This window comes from Geospiza fortis, unplaced genomic scaffold, assembly GCF_000277835.1.
Source record: "Geospiza fortis unplaced genomic scaffold, GeoFor_1.0 scaffold206, whole genome shotgun sequence".
Lineage (NCBI taxonomy): Eukaryota > Metazoa > Chordata > Aves > Passeriformes > Thraupidae > Geospiza > Geospiza fortis.
The window spans coordinates 4,358,801-4,368,551 of record NW_005054311.1 but is presented as its reverse complement, the minus strand read 5'-3'; the positions used below and the strand labels follow the sequence as shown (position 1 = coordinate 4,368,551).

Here is a 9,751-nt window from a genome sequence, read left to right as displayed (position 1 = left end):
ACATAGCATTACAGCTATAAGTATTTATTCCTGCTAAAAAGAAAATTCCAAACTATTTGTGTAGTGTCTAGTTTTATACACAGCCTTTCTGAAACTGTATCTCTTTCAACTTGCTCCAATAAGTTAGAAAGCTGAGAATGAATAGAAATTTTTTACTTTTGAACAAAGGTGTTCTCAATAGTCTCTCTTTTATAACTTCTCAAAATATGCTTGTCCTTCTGAATGTTTTTTAATCTTACATTTTGCTAAACTCAGTAAGAAACACTTGTACATGCTGAACATCTTCACAGCTTTCATCATTTTTGTTTCAAGGGAAGAGCATGATGGAGTGTTGTAACTGTCACTGGAAGAGAAAAATAGAGTGAGGAAATAAACATAAATCTGAAATATTCATATAGGTTAATATACTAGAGCAAAAGAATATCTGTCTCAGACTTCTAAGCCCTTTGCCTTCACTTAAAATGCAATTGAGAAAGTATATCAGCAGAGAAAAAATACTGGCCTCCCTTTTAGGCATGGAAATTATTTCAGGTGAAATAAGTAATACAACAACAAAAATAATCTTCCTTGCTCTCTGTAATCAAATAAAAACTCTATCTCACTAGCAGTGGAACACTATTTTCTCAATATGTTCTCAGAAACAGTTGATTCTTTCGTTTTCTTTCTTTTTTCCCAAAGGTTAGTTTGAAACTAACTAGCATTGAGGTTCAGAAATATCTAAGGGTTGAAATTCTCTGTGGACCTGTTTGCAAGGTCAGTTTTGTCTATCCCAAAACTCTAAGGGGGATGTCCATCCTCCTTCTAGAAAATTACACTTAATACATTTTGTGCCCTTTTATTTTCATGCAGTAAGAAATATAAAATAATCATCTAGATCCATCTATCTCTAAATAAATGAATCACAGAATTTATACTTGCCAATATAATGCTGCAGAAAACTAGAAGCCTTACTTGCAAAAAGGACTTGCATTGGATCCTGTTGATAGAGAAGGAGTCCCATCAACATTTTCTACAAAATTATGACTAAATTATTGGAGCAGAACCCAAAACGTTACTCACAAGCCCCACCAGTGTTGCACATACACAACCCCAGGAAATAAAAAGTTAATCTTAAGACCAGAAGTAGCAGCAAAGTCTGATATTCTCCATTGCATGTTATTTACTCATCAACATCCTTGAATGCTGAAAATAAATACCACCAGCATGAGGTATTACCCAAATAACTATAACTGGCAACTGATGTTCCTCATCACAATTTATATTTTGTCCCAGTGTTCATGAAGAACTGCAATATCCCAGCAAGGACAACAGCTTAGTTTCTTTCATCTCAGAGGTAACTTTATGATGCACTTGAAAACCTCTTCCAGGCATCTCCACATGTAATCTGCCAGATCTCCCTAACCTGCTATTAGAAATTCACCAAATCTTCACACCAATCCCTTAACCTTATTCCATTGTGGCTTTTAGCACAGAGATGCCACCACTACATCAATTCATAGATTTTGAGGCCACAACTCATTGCTGAACTTCTCTGAGATCTTGTGAATGAGAATGTATGTCACAGACCACATTTGAAACCAGTGGCTCCCGGTGGAGAAAAATAAATCAAGATTAAGCATTGGACAAATGGCCCAGTCTCTACACAAGATTGTTCTCCTCATGATTATTTACCATTCAGTTAATCCTTCAGCAGTGATCTCATGTGAGATTTACAAACAATGAGACGTGTTACACCACGCTGAGCCCGGTGTCTGCACAAGACCATGAGAAACACCTACGCTCCAGGACAGCTTTCCATTGACAGCTTCCTGCATTACCTGTCAGCCAGAAAGATCCTAATCTATTGAACATGTGTTTTATTGACATTGTATTGTGACAGGAGTTTTTAAAGCTAGAACAGCATGCTGTACAAAGTCAAATGGCTTTTAAATGCCTAGGTTCATCACACCTATTTTTTTATCCACCATATTTATCATCATCAAAGAGTAGAAGCAATTTGATTAACAAAGATCAATTTTGCAAGCAACAATTCTGGTCAGTATTAATTTTATGCTGAATTTTTTGTTTATTTAGGAATAAATAAATGTTAACACCACAGGGTGTTCTCATAATTTGCCACAGCATGAAACCCACCCTACTGTTTCCCAGCTCTTGTCACATGTCCTCTCATCTTCTCAGAGTAACAAGAGGGGCACTCTTTTTCCTGGAACTTTTCCTATTTTCTAAAATTCTTTAAAAGCAAACATTGCTGAGGGCACATAATTTCTCTGCTCCCTCTTTCAGGTCACTTGCATGTCAGTTTGGAAAATCTGAGAGAGGTGTGATTTAGCTTTTGGTTTCTTATATTTTGAAGACAATATTTGACTTTATTAATTACAAATCACAGTATGTACCACAGCACACCATCATTTCTACTGTAGTCTATCTAAGAAACCAAGCCAGTTTTAAGAGCAAAATTTATTTGGTTTAGCAAATCATGGGGAATAATTGAAAACAAAAGCATGGACCGCTTCTGTACATAAAGTCATCTGCCACAGAATCTGCTGAGAGGGAAAAATGTTCACCCTTCCAGTAAAGCAAAGGAACTGAGCAAAACAGGTCACTATTTGATTTCTTCTCACTCTCTGGGAAGGGGAAGCAGTGCAACAGGGATAAATCTGTTCCTATCACAAAGTAAGCCTTTTTTTTTTTTTTTAACATGTAGGAGAAAATATAATCAAACAAGTTTTATTTACTTACAGATTATTTCTCTTCCCTGCATTTTACATGAGTCTTACATAATTTTTTCTCTTCTGCAAAATCTCTGGTCACATAAGTTGAATATTAGAAATGAGGCAGACCAGCTAAAATAAAGAAGATTTTTGGGAGAGAAATAGTGAAATACATGCACAATTGGACCAGTGTAGTTAGTCATTCATTTTTATCTTCACTCACAAAACAAGAAGGAAGGATAGTATTATGTTTATAAGTTAAATATGTCATTTCAGAGGAGTTTCTAAATTCTAGAATTATGATTCTATGCTGCTGCTCAGCCTTTAATGACCTGAATCTCTTTTTTTTTACTCAGTTTTCACAGTTTTCTATATGAAAACAGTTTCAACATGGAAAACTAAGATTATCTGAAAACATTGAATTGAATCCTCTTATTTTTAAAGAAATCAAATTCTGTGAATAAAATTATCTCAAAATCTCTGATACCATTATTTCATTTGAAAGGACTCTATTTTGGAAAACGTTGGCTATTGTTTACAGAAGACAATTCACTATAGCAACAATTAGCATGAGAGCATTGAAATCCAACTATGATATACTTTCTGTATGAGCAATACATTTCTACTAATCAGCCATTATAGTAGCTGATATTTTCCACTGTAAATTCTCACAATACATCCCAATTTGGTTTTTGTATCCTTAAACTGAATTCATACCCAGCCTTTTACTTAAAAAAAATACTCTCAGAGACTATATTTGGCAAGAAACAGTACAAGTCCCTGACTGATTCATTAAGGTTTCCGATGAAATCTTTTCAAGGGGAAGCAGGGCTTTCATAAAGATCTGTCATTCAGTAGATGCAATTTTTAACATCAAGTCAGTTTCAGAATATGAAAGCTCAATATGAAAAATGAGCCCCCAACCATTTTCAGTTTCACCAGTTTTAGAGAAAATATATTATTAACATGAAAAACATTAGTACCAATGCATATTTTCAAAAGCTAGAACAATTACCACATTTCATTTTGCAATACCTTTTTCAATAAATTATATCATTCAAATGTATTTTTAAAAAGAAACAAGGATCAATTCAAAAGGTTCCTTTTCTCTCCATGAACAAAAAAATTCAAAACAAATACCATTTGTAATCAGGACTTGTAGTCCTAAGAATGTCTCTATTAATGAGCAAACAGACCTGCCATGTATGAAATGCTGAAAGTCCAAATCCAGAGATGCACACCTTCTGACAAAGAACTATTGCAATGTCTGTGTTATTGTCTTTGAGCTTGCAAAATCACCCAGTTTCAAGAATTTCCTATAAATATTATAAGTGCTGTTATTTTCAGGGAAATTACATATGTTCTGTTATTAAATTTTAAATTGTGGCTGTCTTGACAGCAAATAAAGATCTTTTCTTTTTCTCTGAGAAAATAATTTTTTAAAAAAGACTAGAAAAAAAATTGTAAACCTTATTTAGCTTCCTTGGATTTAATTTTTTCTGATTTCATGGGGGGAGGGAGGGGAGAATCCCACTAGCAGTGGTAATTGCATAAATGCTATAGAAAAAAAAAAAGGAATGGATGAATAAAATAATTCAAGCAGTGACGTTTACTACCTGGACCAGATTAGTTTGCTGCAAATCTAATTTGCATGAGATACCATTAAAAATAGGGGAAAATGTAGCTTATGCCCAGAACAGCTTATAGATATATAGCTCAACTACAAGCAAAACTGTGTGAATAAATGGAAATAAGGAAATTATAATTTATGGGCTTTATATTTAAAAAATAATAATTTTGAAGATGTTGCTTTTCATCTTCATTTAATTTTCTTTCTTGGATTACTTCTAAGGTGTGGAAGTTTACCTCTTCCAGCATGATGATCTAAGCACCTTGTGGGCACATATTTTGATCTATTATAAAGTTCTATGCCCTTTATTAGAAATTAAAATGTTATTATGAATAATCTCAATAGCAGCAAAATCTCAACACCTCTAAGAGATCAACCAAGGTGTACTTCTGATGCTCTTATAAGATTACTTATTCATCATGCTTCTATTGAATACAATAAAAAATAAGGTGCATTACGTTAGAAAGCATTTTATTGTCTTCTTCTGTATCTCATTTTATGCCTAAACTAGTAAATGGACTTCTTTCTAATGACATTGCCATGTTATTATCAAAGTGCATATTGTACTGCCCAAGATGAAAGCAGCATGTTTGGAAATCCAATTACAAATTCTTTCAATCAAAAATACTGTGAATGCATTTGAATATTTTTTGACCTAAAAGAATTAAAACTACAGGTATACTATGTATTTAACATGTAGCTGTTTTTTTCAACTTTCCATTTATTTCTAGGTTCACCTGAAAACACAGCAAAGTCAAATTCAAGTAACTCTGGCAGTTCTGAGCATAACATTACTTCTCCACAATAGAAAAAAACTACACACTTTTTGCATATGGTGCCCATGAATAAAACACTCGAGACACTAACTGTTCAATCCAGAAATTGAAATTTATCTGCCGTTGTCAGAGTTCCTGGCTCTGTATTGCACAAATCGAATAAGAAAAGGAATAAAAGAAGGCAGGCATGAAGCAGGCTTGCTCTTCTTCAAATGCCAACATGCAAAATTAAATCTGAAGTGAACACCTATTTGAGGAAGTAAAGGTGTAAAAGTAACCATTTCAACAGCTGAAGTTTCAGACTCAAGTGATGGCCATATCACCATGTTCAGTCTTAGAGAAAAGCTACAACCTTCCACCTGCCAGCCCTGCCAAAATCAAACAGGATGGACAGACAGGCCATGCTCTTCTTCTCCTTACCAGTAATAATGCTTCTGCAAGCCAGATCAGTCTCTCAGTTGCATTTCTTCAGCCCTCCAAAATGCTTTCTATTAGATTCTTGGTAATACCCTTGAGTAAATTTGTGCTATCACGTAAAAAGAGAAAGAAAACTCTTGGTCGTGAAGATGGTAGCAGCGGCAGACTGTCCTTTCACTTTTCTATTCCTACTCAAACTGGGCATAAAATAAGGCATTTTAAGTCAGGATTCACATGACCTACTTTACAAGGATCTAAGCCTTTAGAGATGCTCATTTCTCTTCTCTAAAAGAAGCCAGAGGTGAGGACTGCAAATGTCTACAAGGATACCATCCCATTTGCCTCTGATGATATTCAAGAAAGATGATTCCTACTGAAGGAGTCTTAAAGGTTTATAAGAAACAGACAAATCATAAGCAGCTAACACCCAAAGTTGTAAAGATGATTAGCTACAGCATGGAGCAGGCACAAGGAAGAAGGAGGCAAATAAATGCTATTTTGCAGACATTGGGGTTTTCAGAGACTCCAGAGGAATTCTTCATCAAACAGACTCCTCAGAAAAATTACTGGTTGCTGTTAGATGGTTTCTTCAGTCCAAGTCCCATCATGGGCAAGACACATGAAGAGGATGTGGGAGAAGCCATGACAGATAGAAATACATGCCTCTCTTTGAAAATATTTGATTTCTGAGGAAAATGAGGGAACTGGACCACCAGCTCCTCAGTTACCTGAAACTACATGAAGTTCAACCAGGATACTGCCTAGAAAGACACACCCACATTTTGCTATCTAAAATAATTTAAAAAAAAATAGAAAAAAAATAAACCGCCAGCAACAACAAAAAATCAACCTCTTTAAGAATAGGGCATAGTTGCTTACATTTAGGATAGGTTTCCAGGCTGCAAATCTTTCATTAAATATCTGCCAGTTCTTCAGGTTCCCCCATGCAGACCACAAAGCCAAAAGAAAACCCTCAGACCTGTGTGTTTTATGTCCTCAGCACTGGCATCCTAAGACATTTCCTTTTTGCTTCAGTGGAACAGTTTTTAACTGCTCCCACTAAGATTTTTATCTAAGGCAGGTCTACGCTTCTTTGCCTGATCCAAAAGGAAGACAATGAAGTAGCCAGGCTACAAGTGCTCTCTGATTCCTCCAGCTGTGGTTTACCTCAACTTCCTCAACTGCTCCACAGCTCACAACTCACCTAGTTTGTCATGATCCTTCCTGATAGTACCTAATCTAGATAACTGTCTGCTACAGATGCTATCATCTCACTACTCACTAGCATAAACTAATTTGTTAAAACAACACTGACCATTCCATTAAACCTGGGGGCACCTCCCTCTTTACCATATTCCATCAGAGAAATATGCTATTTTTACAGTCAGTTTCACTGATTTCCAAGCCAGGCAGTATAGTTTCCATAGCAGAACTAGTTTACTTCTTTAGCAGTTCAAAAGTGGCTTTTCAAAATCCAAGGAAAAAACAATTGTACTTGATGTGTGAAATCTACACATCAGAATCTGAAAACTCCTTTTAAAATAAAAATATAGATCCATTAAAAAATTATGCAGTACAAATGAATTCTTGCTTTCTCCAAAAGCAGTATCATAAATTTTTCTTTCCCTTTACCCACTACCAGTAGGTGCAAAGGAACCCTATAAGTCAACAGAACCAATGTTTAATTAACATTAAATGAGCTATTATGTTGCACACATCTCTAAGATTTTTCTCTCAATATCTGCTTCCTTCTGGACATAAAAGCCAGCTATACAGCTGACAGAAAAAGGATGGACCATTTGTGTCAGATCTGAAATTTTCTACCTACTACAATGTTTTCTTGAAAAGTGGCACCTGGCAGCGGGGTTTGGTCTGTTCTTTTAGAAGAAGGATGAAAGACATAGTTGTAACACAGTGTCATAGCTCCCTTATGGAACAGACATGGCATCAATACATTCAGCAATTTTTCAAGTACAAGTCACCATATCTCAGAAAATAAAAGTGGAAAATGAGAATAGACAAACACAATTAGACATTCAGAAACAATCCCATGTTCTTCTTGAACAAGCTCATTAGGACCTTCAAAAAATCCAAGCTCTGCTGAGGGCAGTGATGTTGGTGAGTTGCAAAAACTTAATTCCAGCACCTTTTGTGAATTATGTTTTTGAAATATTTAATAAACACAGCATTCCTTAAATGCTATGAGGCTATAATGCCATTCTGACATTAGCTAGATTTGGGAGATATTAGGATTAAACATTTCTACTATTTTTCAGTATCTGAGCAACAGAACCAGTAAAGCAACATTGGCTCCACTAGAGAGAGCTCTTGTGCTAACATAATTATATTAATAAACATAATTACTTATTTGAAATCAGTGGAATTATCCATGGAGGAAGATGTGTTGCTGCACACACACAAGAAGAGTGAGGCCAGTGTTCCTCTGACTTACCAAATACATGCTGCAATACGTTCCCTTTGTGCTCACCTTTGGGAAGTGTTCCTGTATAGATTGTTTTTCATTTGCATGAAAACCTTTCTACATTACTCTGTCTACTTTGGCTCAGGAAAAAAATTCCCAAAACACGAACTCTAGCCCAGTACCAAATTAGATCCTCCTAACAGGAGTTTGCAGCTTTATTGACTTGGAGGCCAGTGCTCAGGGAAAATTCAGGTATTTCCATGTTGTTAGAGCGACTGTAATCCTATTGAAATTCCACTGAGAATAAGCATGGAATGGGGAATAATTGGGTACAATGTGCTGAGGTGGGCCCTGCAAAGCCCTCAGTACACTTGGGGCACACAGGACTGAGATTCCCACATTGGGCCGTTTCAAGGAAAAGCACACAAAATGTTATCACTGAAGGAGTAGGAAGGGAGTAGGAAGAGATTAGGAAAGTTTTGACCTAGTCCCAGTGGGGTTTAGATTTTAGCTATAATCACTCATCTGTCCTAATCCTACAAAGTGGCTTAATACAGAAGGATGGAAGAACTACTGGAGCATGCACAAAAGGTACAGAGAAGACTATTGATTGAAGGAACTAAGCTTCCTTTTCTACTCTGTTTTCCACTACAATTGCTGTATCTAGGTTTATGCGTTCAAATCTTATTTTCTTTGTTGAAAATATGCAGAATTGTTTTGCTATTTTTTAATGTATCTTTTTGGAACAATAAAAATGGAATTGTATTTTTACTTACCTGAAATATCCTGACTTCAGTAATAATTGGAGTACTAGATCTAAGACTGAACATACGTGGTGTAAAAAACAAAAAATTTTGAATACATTCTTACTATACAGTACACCAAAATTCTATCTGAGTGTCTCCAATAAATCTGTAACTTTTTGATCAATAAGACAGCACTGTTCTATCAAAGGAAGCATTAAATTACCAGTGCACTTTATTCCCCCAACCCCCACCTTCCTCAGTGCTTCCCTGTTCTCACTTGCTGAATATCTTGGAGTTGAAAGGCTCCTTAACCCCTGGCATCCCACTCTCTCTGTTATTTGTTCAGCTCCTACTTACAGTGATGAAGACTTCGGGGAGTCATCATATCACAAGCCTGTCCTCAAACTTAAATACACAAGTGCTTTGGGTATCCTATTTCCAATCGAATCTACTGTGTTTCCCTAATAGGTACAATCACTGTAAAACAAGCTCTCTTACTATTTTTTTTTAAAGGAGTCATTAGAGATTTCTTTAGTGCATTGGCACAAAATAAAAATTTATTTGGCTGATTGCTTCTGCTCATGTCTCCTCTTTTAGGAAGCATTAGCATCACAAATATATCAGTCCAGTACCATATACATTGTATATATCAGTCCAGTACCTTTAAATTTATTATTTGCAATCTAGTATGCAAAAACAGAGGGTTTTTTCTGGCTACATGTATGAATGTAAGAGAAATGGACATTAAATTACTTACATAAGATTATTCAATAATTCAATAATTAACAAGACTTTTAGATTGCTCTGTAAGGAATTTTCCACAAGTATCCACTGATATTCAACATTTATTTATGTTCCTGAAATATATATCACAGTGTCTTTCATTCAGATTAATCTGACAAGTTCTACTAACTTAGAGATCAGAAAAGAGAAGGTCCTTTTCTTTATGTTTCTACTGTGCACTAAGCTGCATAATCTTGTTGTCACGGGAAATTAGCAGCAAAGATCCCTATGAAAAGCAAACACTGACATGTACTGTACATGTGCTG

General features: G+C 35.5%; 1 long non-coding RNA gene across 1 annotated transcript; it reads right to left on the bottom strand.

Annotated features, from left to right (window-relative positions):
• Nucleotides 1-2,762: 2,762 nt before the first annotated feature.
• LOC115947722 lies at nt 2,763-9,082 on the bottom strand. The gene is made up of 3 exons (XR_004081574.1): nt 9,060-9,082; nt 8,733-8,778; nt 2,763-2,843 (listed from the first exon to the last, which is right to left on the bottom strand). It is a non-coding gene; the product is annotated as an uncharacterized LOC115947722 (long non-coding RNA).
• Nucleotides 9,083-9,751: the final 669 nt, after the last annotated feature.